Genomic DNA, 14,437 nt, shown 5'->3' with positions numbered 1-14,437 from the left:
ATTTGTCCCTGCCTCATTGCATGCAGTAATAATCTAGTAGGTAGGAATTACAATACAAGAATGTGCGGCAGACACAACAAACTGCAATGTGTATGCAATGTGATCACACAAACAACACAAGCTGCATTTAAACATAAAAGACGAAGGCCATCTAGCAAATGCTACATGGGTTTCTGGCCGGCCATTGGGTTTATGTGCAATATGTGAACAAGGAATATTGCAGTTTGGGGATGTGGTAATGAATATTTGGTGTATGTTAGTGTTTACAATAGTTTGGAAATGTAAGGTAAGCGCCTAGGCAGGGATCTAGCGAGCCTCATGTTAAATGTGATTTGCAAACCATCCACTTATATTTAGAGTCACTGGGCAGGTTCATATACTTAAGAACACATTATTAGCATGTTACTTTTAGCTGCTTTACACTTGTCCATGTATATTTGTAAAAACAATGCACCGTCTTGCGGATTGTTGGGGGGGGAGGTATATAATCCGGATACATGAATGCTTTATACAGCATACTAGAGAAAGGTCGTTTTTGTAGCGCCCTGGCAGGAATACAGGGAAGAATGCTGCTATCTTTGCTTTGTAATTGTAATTGTATTTATATAGCGCTTAGTACCCGTGACGAGGTGTTGAAGTGATTTTCAGCGAGTAGCACGCTACTCCGGAATCCAAAAGGATTAGTGGTGAATTAGTATAGGAAAATATAAGTATAGTATTAGTCTTAGCGTAGGGAACTATGAGTTAATTTGAGCGGTGGACATGTGAGTCTATTAGTTGGATTGAACAGAAAAATGGAGGGACAGAGGAGGGAAGAATTCAGAAATTGTTAATTGGAAGATCATAGTAGTAAACTGAGGTTTGGGATGAGTCAAAGGAGAGATACATGAGGGGGAATTTAGTAGGGTTATTTGGGAGATCATAGTAGTAAACTGAGGTTTAGGTAGAATGAGGTTTGGGATGAGTCCGAGAGTGGAGACAGAGGATAGATTGAGATAGGCATAGGGTGAGACAGAGTACTGCATTGGTGAGAGTGTTTTTTTCTCTTGTACAGTAGGGCTAAAGTAATAAATATATAGATACATGATTACATAGAAAGAATATATTTATAAGCAAAATATTAAGATTTACAGTTGTATTGTATAATACAGATTTTCAAGTGTTGCAGTATTTGAAAGTAATTTATTTGTGTACTTTTTATAACATTCATTAAAAAAAATATTTTCCTCAATATTTCAATAGTGAAATAGTTAAGATGATGTTTACCTATTGTGATAGATAAATAAAACAGAGACTAATAAGCATCTAATCAAACAACTTATAAAGAAACTAGACAATGATCCATGAACATGTTAAGCATAGCATGATAGATAGATATATATGCATGTGTGTGTATGTATATAAAATCGTAAATAAAATAATTAAGTAATATATATATTTGTTAAGCAGGCCTAAATAGTATGTATATATTTTAAGAAAACATATATAAATAATTATTACACATATTTGTACAAAGAAGTACACACACCTAGAAACATATATATAATCAAATTATAAGTGTTTTCATACACAGGGATATGCTGTACATTGCTGTTTGAGTATGGTGGTTATGTAGTAAACTCTTCTGACGATAAGATAGTTATCTGTGGATCTTATAACTGTGGGTAATGAATTCTATAGTTTGGCCGCCTGAGCAGAGAAAGATGTACCTCCTATTGTCTTTTTCTTGTATGGCGGGGTTTGGAGGAGAGGTGCCAATCTTGAGCGGAGGTTCCTTTGTTGAATGTTTTTGGTGATTTTGTTCCTGATGAAAAGCAGTCCTTTTCTGTGTATTGTTTGCTTTTTGGGTGATACAAAGCAGCTTGAAAGTGGTTCTTCTGGCAACGGGTAACCAATGTAGGGCCCTCAAGGCAGGGGAAATGTGGGCTTGTGGCTTTACATGTAGGAGTAGTCTAGCAACAGAGCTTTGGATCTGTTGTAGTCTTTTAATCTTAGATAGAGATGATCCATAGTAGAGGCCATTGGCATAATCCAGTTTAGACAGTATAACAGAGATAATTGCCTGGACCTTGTGTGGAAATCCCAGGTGGGGGAGGATGCGTGTCTGAGTTTTCATGGTGATGAAGCTTGATCTTGGTAATATGTCCACTTGAGCAATCATTGTTAACTTGGAGTCCATGGTAATTCCAAGATTGTTTGCTTCCTTAGATACTTTAGGAGGTGGTATCAGATCATCAGGTCAGGTGCAGAGTAGGTCATAATTGTTCTAGTCGCCACCCGTGAGTATTTCTGTTTGGAAGCATTCAGTTTGAGGTGTCTCCATGTCATCCACTGATCATTGGCTCTGTGGGAACTGACGATTTGTGAGTTTTCCAATGTCTTTGGGGCTTTCCAGTTTAAGGAGTATTTGTGTGTTATCTGCATAGTTGTAGCATGTCAGCTGAAATTAATTTATCATTGCTGGTAATTACTTCATGTAGATTTTGAAAAGCATGGGTGAGATGATTGAGCCCTGAGAAACCTCTGCTTTGTGAACTACAGTGTGGATGAGAAAGGGGGAGTATGTCATGGTCAACTTATCCAATTGTAGGACCAACAGCTTTCTGAGGTGTGTGGTGGTACTTACATGATTTGGCTTAAAATAGTTAGCAAGTACTAACATTTAAGCTAATATAATAATCATGAGGCTAATATTTGTAGGTGTTGGATAATGGGGATTCAACCACTATATCAGAGTAGAGATGAGCATGTTTTATATAATTACTGCAGAGTTTACAATAACAATCACCATCATTTTGATACACAAGACTAATGTGCTAACTGTACATACTAAGGCCCATATTTATACTTTTTTAGCGCCGCAATTGCATCAATTTTTGACGCAAAAGCGGCGCAAACTTGCAAAATACAATTGTGTTTTGTAAGTTTGCGCTGTTTTTGCATCAAAAAGCGGCGCAAATGCGGCGCTAAAAATGTATAAATATGGGCCTAAATAACTTTTAATTGGAAAATAGCAACAGCTGTATATGTCTACTACTTCCAGGAGCCAGGTGAGGGAATCACTCATACATATACATCTATAACCCCCTGCAGATAAAGACATCTTTGGTATAGTTGTCAGTCAGTCAGTCAAAATTCTTTATTCTGCAAATTACCATACAAGCACAGAATTCATTACACATAGTATTATTTACAATGCAATATAGTCCATAAAATAAAACATCAATAATAAAATGCCTCGTCTATATTAGTTACAGACTAGCTTCAAATTCATAAATTCCATATTCACATAAAGAACCGAGAACCACAAGAAGATTCTCATCATGATCGAGTCCTATACGCTAACATCCTGGATTAAAGTGCAGCTACCTCCACTAATTCATAACCTTTTCTGATAGCAATAGCTACCGTTAAAAAATTTAAAATAACATAAATCAAACGAATTCAATTGGTGTACATAATATTATTTACAATATTAAGACGTAAAAACATCAATAGTAAAATACATCATCTATATTGATTACAGACTTATTTCAAATTCATAAATTCCTTAATCACATAAAATGCCTAAACCACAAGAAAATTCTCATAAAGGTCAATCCTGTACACTATCTCACTATATTAGAGTACAACTCCCTCCACTAATTCATAACGTTTTCTGATAGCAATAGCTAGTCTTAAGACATTTAAAATGGCATAACAAATATCAATCGAATTCAGCTGTTGTATGAACATCAAAGCGTCATTATAGAATGTAAATTGTAATTTCCGTAATTTTTTTTGTAAAAATGTACGTCTAGGAGCAGAACAAAGCGAACAAAATAAAAGAAAATGACATGTACTTTGTTTAGAAATAGAGTCCCACGGACAATTCGGAAGCGCTTTTTGCCAGCAACGTTGCTTAGGAAAAGCTAAAATGAATCAGGTTTAATCAAAATAAAACAAGAAGAGAATATTCTGAGAAATTTGTGAACCAAGATGAATAGGGTTCCATCTAAGATGTTGTTGAGATCTGAACATAGGGGTCAAAAGTTTTCAATTGCGACGCCTCATGTAATCTCTTATTTGAGATATATTCAGAGTATCGAATTTTAACCAGATCCATAGCATTCGAGGTCAGCGACTCAGGATGGGAAAACATATTCTCCAATCCTAAATTCCAAAAATTAGTTTGTAAATAAGAAAGCCACGGGATCCTGCTAGAATTTGCAAGATGGATACAATGCAAAAGACAGTCTTGTACCAAAACGGCCGCAGGATTCAACCAGACTTTCAGCCATAATAAGAGTGGGGCAACACCAACCAAATCCCCGATATAACTTAGTCCCAATTCCTCATGACAAATAAAATTACCAACATTCTTAGGCACCATCAATACTCTATGTACAAATTTATTCTCAACCCATTGGAGAGAATCAGCTTTATTCAAACCCCACAGACCAGCCCCATAAGTGGCTGCAGATACACATTTTGCTTTATAAAGCCTAATTATATGGTAAACTGGCCCATGACCTAGTTTGCGAGCAAACCGGAAAATTGCTTCCAAGTTTCTCATCATCTGTTGGATCTTGAAGGTAAGATGGGACTTCCATTGTAAGGAGGAATTAAAATATAAACCCAGAGAGCAAAACTCCTTTACTTTATTTATAGTGATCCCTTCCATGGTAAAACGTTTAGATCTTGTATTTCTAGGACCGCATGTCATTACATACGTCTTTGTATAATTTACTTTCAGATCTAAATCTTGCATAAAGATTAAAACATTATCCATCAAACGTTGTAAACCGTTAGCAGTGCGGGCGATCAAAACCACATCATCTACATACAATAATACAGGTAGCTGTCTCGCACCCATTCTAGGGAAATCTTTACCATTTGCTATTAAAAAACTATAAAGGTCGTTTATCTATAACAGGAATAAAAACAAAGCTAAAATACAGCCCTGCCTAACTCCTCTCAGAGAAGAGAAAGGGGCAGACCTCTCGCCATGTGATCCATATTGCACTGAAACCCTCAAATCTGTATATAAACGTTTGATTAACTCCAAGATGTTCCGATCCACCCCCAGGGAATCCATAATTGACCAAAGGTCTTTCTATTCACCAGGTCGAAAGCGCACTAGATAAATCTATAAAAGCCAGATGGATAGATTCCTTCCTTGCGGTCACATATTTACTCAAAATTAGGTGCAAGTTCAACCATTGTTCAATAGTGCCAAAGCCGGGTCTAAAACCATATTGGATTGGAGAGATAATCTTTGCCTCAGTAGTCCAATCCTCCAATCGGGGCAAAATTACACTTCCCAGTACCTTGGCTGTGGGATCTATAAGGGAAATTGGTCTGTAACAAGATGAATCTTTCCTACAGCCCTTTTTAAAAATTGGGATAATCGTAGCCAATTTCCACAAAGAGGAGATCTTACTCATAACTACACACCTTAGTACATTAGTAACTAAAGGACCCTAAAGGTCCAGCATGGACTTAAAGAGGTCAATCGGAACCCCGTCCGGTCCAGCGGCTTTCCCGGATCTCGAACGAGCAAGAGCATCATTGACCTCATACAGGTCAAACAGCAAATCAATAGTAGTCGACTTAAAGTCCACAGGGCTCTGATTATCTCTTTCATTCCCTACGGACAATGTGTTGTTCTCTGGCTGAAAAACCTTAGTAAAATGGGTTACCCACACTGTTTCTGGTATCAAACATTCATCCTCCTTATTATTCTGATCCAAAAAATAAGAAATATTGATTACTCTCCAGAACTGTGAGGTATCCTTCAGTTCGGTAGCTACCATTAGTTCGTACCATGCGCTAGACCTGATTTCATTTTTTCTCACCACCAAGGCTGCCTTATATTGTGCCCTGGCTGTTCGTACTAAATCGCTGGAAAAAGGGCTTGATCTAAAAGCCCTTTTCAAATCTTTATCGGCCTTTGTGAAAGCAGAATTGAACCAGCGACACACCCTTGGACCGCAAATAGGCCTATAAATTACCAAAGATTCTGAGATAGCAGAACATAATTTCACATACTCTAATGCTAACTCATCAGGGGTGCTTTGTTGCGACAGACATAAATTAATAGAATCCACATTTTGTTCAATAATTTCCTGATTAAATATTTTCGGGTCTACTCTTTCCCACTTCATACGAAGACCAAAGATTTTAGTAAAAGTGGTTGTCCTATTTAAATCCCTGTTACTTGTAACTGATTTACTATTACATGCAAGCTCAATAAATAATGGGTTGTGGTCACTGGCACAATGAGGTATTATCTTAAAATCAAGAATTAAAAGGAAGTCAACAGCACTAATCAGAATAAAATCAATAATACTCCCTTTGGAATTCCTCGTGAACGTTGGTAATTTTTGAATACCTGCGTTTGCCTTATCTCTAGCGTATACAAGGTCAAGTCTATAAACAAAAGTATTTAAGACCTCCCCTTGATTAGTATGAATAAAATGAGTTAAAGCCTGTCTATCCTCCATAGGAGTACAATGAGCATCTGAAACTTCCATATTACATAATGGAGTATTAAAGTCCCCAGCACATATGATAGTATACTCCTTGTCCTGGAGCTTGTGAGAAGAATCCAGAAAATCTGTTACCTCTTCAAAACTTCGCTTCAGAAGATCGTTTGGAATGTTATTATAAAAGTTTATTATCAGGAGGCCTTTACTCCCTTCATATAACAATAAAACAATCATAAAATAGGGTGAGGACCAAGTTAAGGAAATCTCCACTTTTGGGAGATGCAAAGAGACAAGAACCATAAGGCCCCCCCTTGCCCTTCCCGCTGGGGAGGGGATTGCCGGTTGATGTACAGAATAATATCCATCTAAAAAAAGGGGGTCCATTGACCAGGTCTCCTGAAAACAAATTACGTCGTAAGAGGATATAAATTCTAACCATTCTGGATTTTTTGCCTTCGACCGAAGCCCTGCAATGTTCCAACAAAGTAGCGTTAACGATTTAGATCCTGAACCTACCACCATATTCTTATCGCTCACTGCCTCTAATGGGGAGTATCTGTCTCATCAGGGCCCCCTTGTACTAAACACTTATCCAACCCAATATCATCAACAGAACTCTCCCAAACGCCTTCCAATGCCCTAGCCCTGATTAGATGTCAAATATTCTCATCAAGTGGGGTTAAGGCTTGTAAGTAACCAGAGGAACTTAGAGACTGTACTTGAGTTGTGGGCAGTCCTACATTATTAACACGTTGTGCTGCCCTCACTGAAACATGTACCAAAGAAGGGTCATAAAAATGGCTAAGTGGGAAGACTATAACTCCCTCATCCTTCCCGAGACAGTGAGACAAATCTGCCATCAAGCATTTTACTAAACAAGGATCATCAAAATTAATCACAATACAATCTCCTTCATAGACCTTATTTGTTAGGCCAACCCAATTTACTCTGCGAGCCATTAGAATCCTATCATTTAGATCACCCTTGTATCTGGACTTAGATCCTAACCAATGAGCACATTTTCTCATTAATACCTTAGTATCTTCTTCATGACAGGGGTCTAAAGAAGGTACTCTTGCAAGAACCAAAACGTATGGCATACAAGCTGGAGGGAGTTGCAATACTTGTTTGCTTTTAGAAGTAGAAGTTGTATGACTCTTTTTCTCAAGCTATATATGTGATGCTCATCCAGATTCAAACTAATAGAGAAGTGTAAAGGAAAGCGCTCTGTTCTTTTCTTTGAAGGAGGTGTAATACACATTATGCACTTGGAGCTAAAGAGAACTAACAAGGTTTGTCCTGAATTTGGGGGGTCACTGCACAAATTTGATTCTTATTTGATGTCACCTATGCCCACTTACTCTGCTTGTTTCAAGGAGCTTCATGGCCCCTCTCATGGTTTTTGCACAAAGGTGGACGGGGTCCTTAGTCCTGTGTCTTCTTGTTGTGACTCAGTAGGTCTATCTTTAAAGAATAAAAGTGTAATCTGATTTTCCTAAACAGACGGGACGGAAACATAGTCAGTTCCCTCCTTCATTGATTGGATCAGTAGCCTTGATCCCTTCTTAAGGTTCACTTCCACAGTATCCACTAAAAGTATTGCCTTCCTGGACCTTCTAATTACTATTAATTGTGGCAAGTTAGAATCCTGTACATATCACAAAAAGACTGATCTTAATAGCTTACAGTTTTCACCCGAAATCTCTATGAGACAACCTACCGTATGGCCAATTCTTGAGATTACGTCAGAATTGCAGCAGTATATTTTTTTATAATCAACAAGCTGACAATATCACCACGAAATTACTAGAGAGACACTATCCAGCTAGAATTATCAACACAGCACATAAACGAGCCCGGAACAACAATAGAGAGGCATTGTTGTCTTCCACACTGAAAAATTCTGAATCCCATTTAATCTGTGTAACTACTTTTTCGCCATCTTCAAACTCTCATAAGAAACTGATCAATAAACGCTGGTCTATCCTTACTAGTGGGAGAGTTTACATACCCAAACCTTTATATGCTTTCAAAAGATCCCCTAATATAAAGGATTCTGTGGTGCATACTAGACTGCAGCAGTACAACAAGGACTCAGATCAGAAGACACTTTGGGACTTACCACCTGTAAAAGGCCATTATCCTTGCAGCAGTTGTAATGTATGCCCTCTGACCAAATGCATGCAAACAGTCCACTTGGAACCTATCGGACCATGGAAACTTCACAAACATACTAATTGTAACACCCGCAACTGGATATACATGATTTGCTGTCCCTGTGGCCCATGGTATATAGGAATGACTACCAGACCAGTAAAAATTAGAATAAACTAACATCGTAGTAACATCATATGTGGACGTCTCACTACGAAATTGAGCATCCACTACCGTGACGTACAACATACTCCTGATGATTTATAGTGGATTGTTCTGGAAGTTGTTCAATCACCTTCAAGAGCACTCCTAGAAGTAGAACAACGCTGGGTTTTCAAACTAGGAACTAATATTCATGGATTGAACGATGATATACCATGGATGAGTGTGGCAGCTTGTATGAGATAATTACTTCCCTGTTCTGAGTTTTGATACTCCCATGATCATGTGCTTTACAAATTGTCTTCAAGGCCACAACCCATCTTGACTTTCATAGGGGACCTATCTGAGCCCCTTGTTCTCACCTTCCCCCCCGTTCTGTCTCATCTTTGTTTCTTATTCCTCTCCCTCCTGTATACATTACGCAACTGCACTTTAGTGCTTCACCATAAAATTTAATCAGAAGGAACATTCTTACTAACTGTTCAGTTGTCCTTTTGTCTACCACAGCCCTCCAAACATTAGTGCTTTCTCACACAATCTAATGCGGTAACTGTGCTGTCATTAGTACAGTTTCTTGTTTCGCCGTCTTTCTCTACATCAGCATGCAGTGACGTGAGAGATTTTTCCATAGCTACTGTCGTACACACAATGGAAGGGACTTTCTAGTCCTTCCTCTGTATTTACGACCCCTGCGTCTCCTCGATTGGACGCTGCATTGCCGGCGTCTTAAAACCTTTGGCGTCCGCACTTCCCGAGCAGTTCGGCGTGAAGGCGTCACATAGACCGAATCTGGTCACGGACAAACAGCATGTAAGTGTTTCACCCTTGGCATTTTTTCTCCCAGTGCAACCCTTTTTTTACTATTCCTTGACTGCGTTCCCACATTATTAGTGAGGAACGCGGTTATAAGTGCCTGTGTGACCAAGAATGGTGTGTCACTTTGATCAGGTGCACGCTACCCGCTTAGTAGTTCGGGGAGACGGCACCTAGGTCAGACCGTTCCTGTACCGAGATAGGTCGGTCTATCATGATTTTCACGAGCCTTTGCGTCTCCTTTCATTTTATAGGATGCGTTTCACAGCTTTTCCTCCTCCAATATTTCAGTTCAGCTGCTATTGGTGGTCTTCTGTGCTTTCTCTATTAGCAGTACTTACGTCCAATTCTTCCCACATGTGGGACATTAATTGCTGTACATGCCCTGAAGGGCCACCTTGGAGGTATATCTCTCCAGATACACATTGGATCATCCCTTTTTTCTGGTTTACCACACTGCCTTTTTACCTGACGTGACATTTTGGATTAATGGAGAGTTTACATCATTACGACATACTGTTTGATATAAAGTTTTTGCCCTGATGATTTTACTAATTAAGTTTTGTTTCTAATATGTTATTATAGAAACAACGAGTGATTGTTAGCTTGCGCTTCCTATGAAACTTTTACTAAGTCAAGGAAGGTAAGCACACTTTTACTGATTTGACAACCCTTCCTCACATTGTCAGTATGACCATGTCTAATTAGCTCTTATTAAGAGATCAACACTAATCATGCAATTCCCCCGAATTGAGTAGGAAATGTGTTATGTTATTTTGTCTCTCTGTTTTGTCACATTTTTCTACAGGTATGGCTCAGTTCCTCCTAATCAAAGTGAACTGATGTGAGTAGAGTCTCTCTGTTATATTTTTCCACAAATTTTGCATACAACATATGATTTTTTCTATGATTTCTGGAGAAGATCTAGTTTAGTCCTGATGAAGCGCCAATTGATTCGGTTGGACGTTTGAAGGCGCGAAACATGTTGACTTTCTGAGTGGAGTAAGTAATTGTTTTCTGGCCACTCGTTCCTTAGAGTGAAGGACCATTAGTTCCATAACTCTATTTGTGTTTTTAATCTTGACCAGCACTTCCGTATATTAATAAATTTGGTTTCAAGGGAGTGTCAGAGCCAATTTTAATACTTTCCTTTCTCTCCAGCTATTTTCTGCTCTTTGTCTTTTTTCAAAATTCTGGCAAAGAGCAGCCACAAGGGTCCCGTCAGACACTGCAGTGCCAGTCTGACGTGCAGCAAGCCTGATGATGATACATGAGGGCCTTTGCTTCTGAATTGAATCGCACCTGAGACATCTAAAAGTTTTTTTTGTATTGTTTTGCCTCATATTTCACTATGCCATTTGAGTGATCCGAAAAGGCAGTTTCTTTTGTTCAAGTAGAATAAAGAGAATTCTGTGCTTGTGGAAAATATATGTTGATTACACATGACTACACATTATAAGACATGTACAAAAGTCTCTTTTATTACATTTCTTCTTATTGAGGTTTTCAATTTGAATCACGCAAAAAATCTTTCTTGGTACTGTATTGTTGATTAGACCAATTCTGTTCTGTGGGTGGCTGGATATGGATACTGTTTGGTGTCTGTCTGTATTTTAGCTATTACAGGACTACGTTACTGTTTGAAATATGAGAACAGAGTGTGGTGCTTTTGCAAGAGCTGTCTTTTAGAAAAGTTACTGTATTATTGTGGTTCCACCAGCACCTGACTTTGACCCTTAAAATACCCCTGCTTTCAAGCATGATATTTAATTTTGAATATGACAGGAATGGTATATATACAAGAGACAATTAATAAAAGGATGAATAGCTTAAGAGACACAAGCCATAAGGATGGCCTAATAAAGCTGGCAGGTCTGGATATACTCTGGCAATAAGAGCTGGCCAAATGGTGGGATTCTATAGCACTGAAAACATCTTGAGTAGAAGAAATATTCCAAAACTTAAAGTGCTTACATCGTCTACATTTGTTGGTTTACATATAGATCGTCTAAGGACAGAGAAAACAATTGCAATAATGCTACTAATATCATGATGCTCGTTCTCATCAAATGTGGAGGATTAAGGATCTAAATCGAGAGGAAGCAATCAAAATGTCATTACATTTTGAAAAAATACTTTTTAATTTACAAATAATGATAAAGGGCATACCAATATATAGGATAACATACAATATATATGATGGTAGTGCATCTAACAAGTGAATCTTCAGAGGAAAAAAATTAATCTGAAGAAGGTGCTAAAAAACCCACCCTAGAACTACCAACATAGACTGCTGAAGTCACCCTATATTTAACTAACAGGAAGGGAGAGAACGCCCCTCTAGCCCATATCACTAAATAGATTAGCCTAAGAGGAGAAATATTTGGCAGAGTTAGAAAACTGTGACGCCTATAAATAGAAACGCCATGTTTGAAAAATAATTAGCATTTCTTGCACTGTGAGTTACTGATTGTGCTCCTAATCATAACTTGTGAATTTCAGTGTTTTTTCATTTATTTCGTACCTATAATATAATATATATAGGGGGTGATTCTGACCTTGGCGGTCTTTTCGCAAGACCGCCGAGTTACCGCCGCGGTAAAGACCGCCGACCGCGGCGGTATGCCGCGGCGCGTATTCCGACCGCTGGGAGCGTTCCGCCAGAAAACCGCCAGCAGCCACACTGGCGGTCGGCGGGAAAGTGGAGACTGGTCAACCTCCACCGCCACGCCATCAGAACACCGCCCACAGAATTACGACCCACATTTCTGTGTGGCGGTCTTCTGTTGGCGGTCTTCTGTTGGCGGTCACGTCCCTATGGCTCCCGTCGCCTCCCGGAGGACCAACGCAAGGTAAGTTGATCGTCCGTGAGGGGAGGGGGTGGAGGGGGTGTTGTGTGATGTGTGCGTGCATGGGGGTGTGTAGAGGGGGTGTGTGAGTGCGTGCATGCGGGCGGGGGGTGCTGCTGTGCCTATGGGCAATGTGTGTAGTTCGGCGGGTGCGCATGTTGGCATGTATGTGTGCGGGTATGTGCCCCCGTTGTGTATGTGTGTGTGTAGGGGGTGTGCATATGTGCATGTTGGGGGTGCGTGCATGTCGGGGTGCGTGTATGTGCATGTCGGGGTGGGGGGGGGCAGGGGGTTTGTAACATCTCTGGGGGGTGGCAGGGGGTGGAGGGTGTGGGGGGGGGACTCGTGGGGGGTAGTGGGGGGTGGGGGAGACCCCTATCAGTGCCAGGGATGGAATTCCCTGGCCCCGATAGTGCCTACCGCCATGGTTCGCATGGCGGTTCCCGACCGCCAAAAACCGCGGCGGTAAGCAGGGTCATGATGCGGTTGGCGGTCTTGGGTCGACCGCCGGGCCGGAGTGCGCAAACTCCAGCCCGTCGGTCATGACCGCCGTGGCGGTCGGAGTGGGAAAGTGGCGGTCGATCGCGGCGGTGACCGCCGCGGTCAGAATGCCATTTTTTGGACCGCCGGTCTGTTCGCGGTCCGACCGCCGCCTCTCCGCCGACCGCCGGGGATAGAATCACCCCCATAATATCTACACACACATATATATATATATATATATATATATATATATATATATATATATGCACTTTAGCTTAAATTTAGGTGAATTTATTTTTTTCCGCTACTTTTTTATAACCTTTTAATCACCGCTGCATAGATAGCTTTACATTTTGCACTCTATTACTGTGTTTTTGTGCCCCCATGACACAAGAGACATATTTCGTACAAAGTATAACAAATAATCTTTTAATGATGCCCAATCTGAAGTTAGTCATTGTCCATCTGCAATTGAGGCACTAGCTGATTAGGGTGGTCATTCTGACCCTGGCGGTCTTTGACCGCCAGGGCGGAGGACCGCGGGAGCACCGCCGACAGGCCGGCGGTGCTCCAATGGGGATTCCGACCGCGGCGGTAAAGCCGCGGTCGGACCGGCACCACTGGCGGGGTCCCGCCAGTGTACCGCCGCCCCATTGAATCCTCCGCGGCGGCGCAGCTTGCTGCACCGCCGCGGGGATTCCGACCCCCCCTACCGCCATCCAGATCCCGGCGGTCGGACCGCCGGGATCCGGATGGCGGTAGGGGGGGTCGCGGGGCCCCTGGGGGCCCCTGCAGTGCCCATGCCACTGGCATGGGCATTGCAGGGGCCCCCGTAAGGGGGCCCCTACATGTATTTCACTGTCTGCTGCGCAGACAGTGAAATACGCGACGGGTGCAACTGCACCCGTCGCACAGCTTCCACTCCGCCGGCTCGATTCCGAGCCGGCTTCATCGTGGAAGCCTCTTTCCCGCTGGGCTGGCGGGCGGTCTGAAGGCGACCGCCCGCCAGCCCAGCGGGAAAGTCAGAATTACCGCCGCGGTCTTTCGACCGCGGAACGGTAATCTGACGGCGGGACTTTGGCGGGCGGCCTCCGCCGCCCGCCAAGGTCAGAATGAGGGCCTAGGTCATTTAGCATGTCTTGATTTTCACAACAATTCTGACACAGATAACAGCTTCCCATAAACCGATCCGTTTTGTTTATATATTGTAATTGTATTTATATAGTGCTTACTACCCCTGATAAGGCATCAAAGAGATTTTCGGTGAGTAGCATGCTACTCTGGAAATCAAAAGGATTAGTTGTGGATTAGTGTAGGAAAAATGAGTAAGGTATTAGCAGAGGGAAATATGAGTTAATTTGAACAGTGGAAATGTGAATCCAGAAAGTGTTAAGAAGGAGATCATAGTGGTAAGATGAGGTTTGGGATGCGTAAAGGAGAGATGGAGGAGGGAAGAGTCTATAGGCTGTGTGCCAAGCTGTAGCTAACATGTTACTGATCTAACCA

General features: G+C 41.2%; 1 long non-coding RNA gene across 1 annotated transcript; it reads left to right on the top strand.

The window, feature by feature from the left end:
* The first annotated feature begins 9,568 nt into the window (after positions 1-9,568).
* On the top strand, positions 9,569-10,483 carry LOC138259813 (uncharacterized). The gene is made up of 3 exons (XR_011198792.1): positions 9,569-9,596; positions 10,185-10,242; positions 10,408-10,483. It is a non-coding gene; the product is annotated as an uncharacterized lncRNA (long non-coding RNA).
* Positions 10,484-14,437: the final 3,954 nt, after the last annotated feature.

Source organism: Pleurodeles waltl, chromosome 1_1, assembly GCF_031143425.1.
Source record: "Pleurodeles waltl isolate 20211129_DDA chromosome 1_1, aPleWal1.hap1.20221129, whole genome shotgun sequence".
In the NCBI taxonomy this organism is placed as follows: Eukaryota; Metazoa; Chordata; class Amphibia; order Caudata; family Salamandridae; genus Pleurodeles; species Pleurodeles waltl.
The sequence above is the reverse complement of the archived record's forward strand: the minus strand, read 5'-3'. Positions and strand labels throughout refer to the sequence as shown.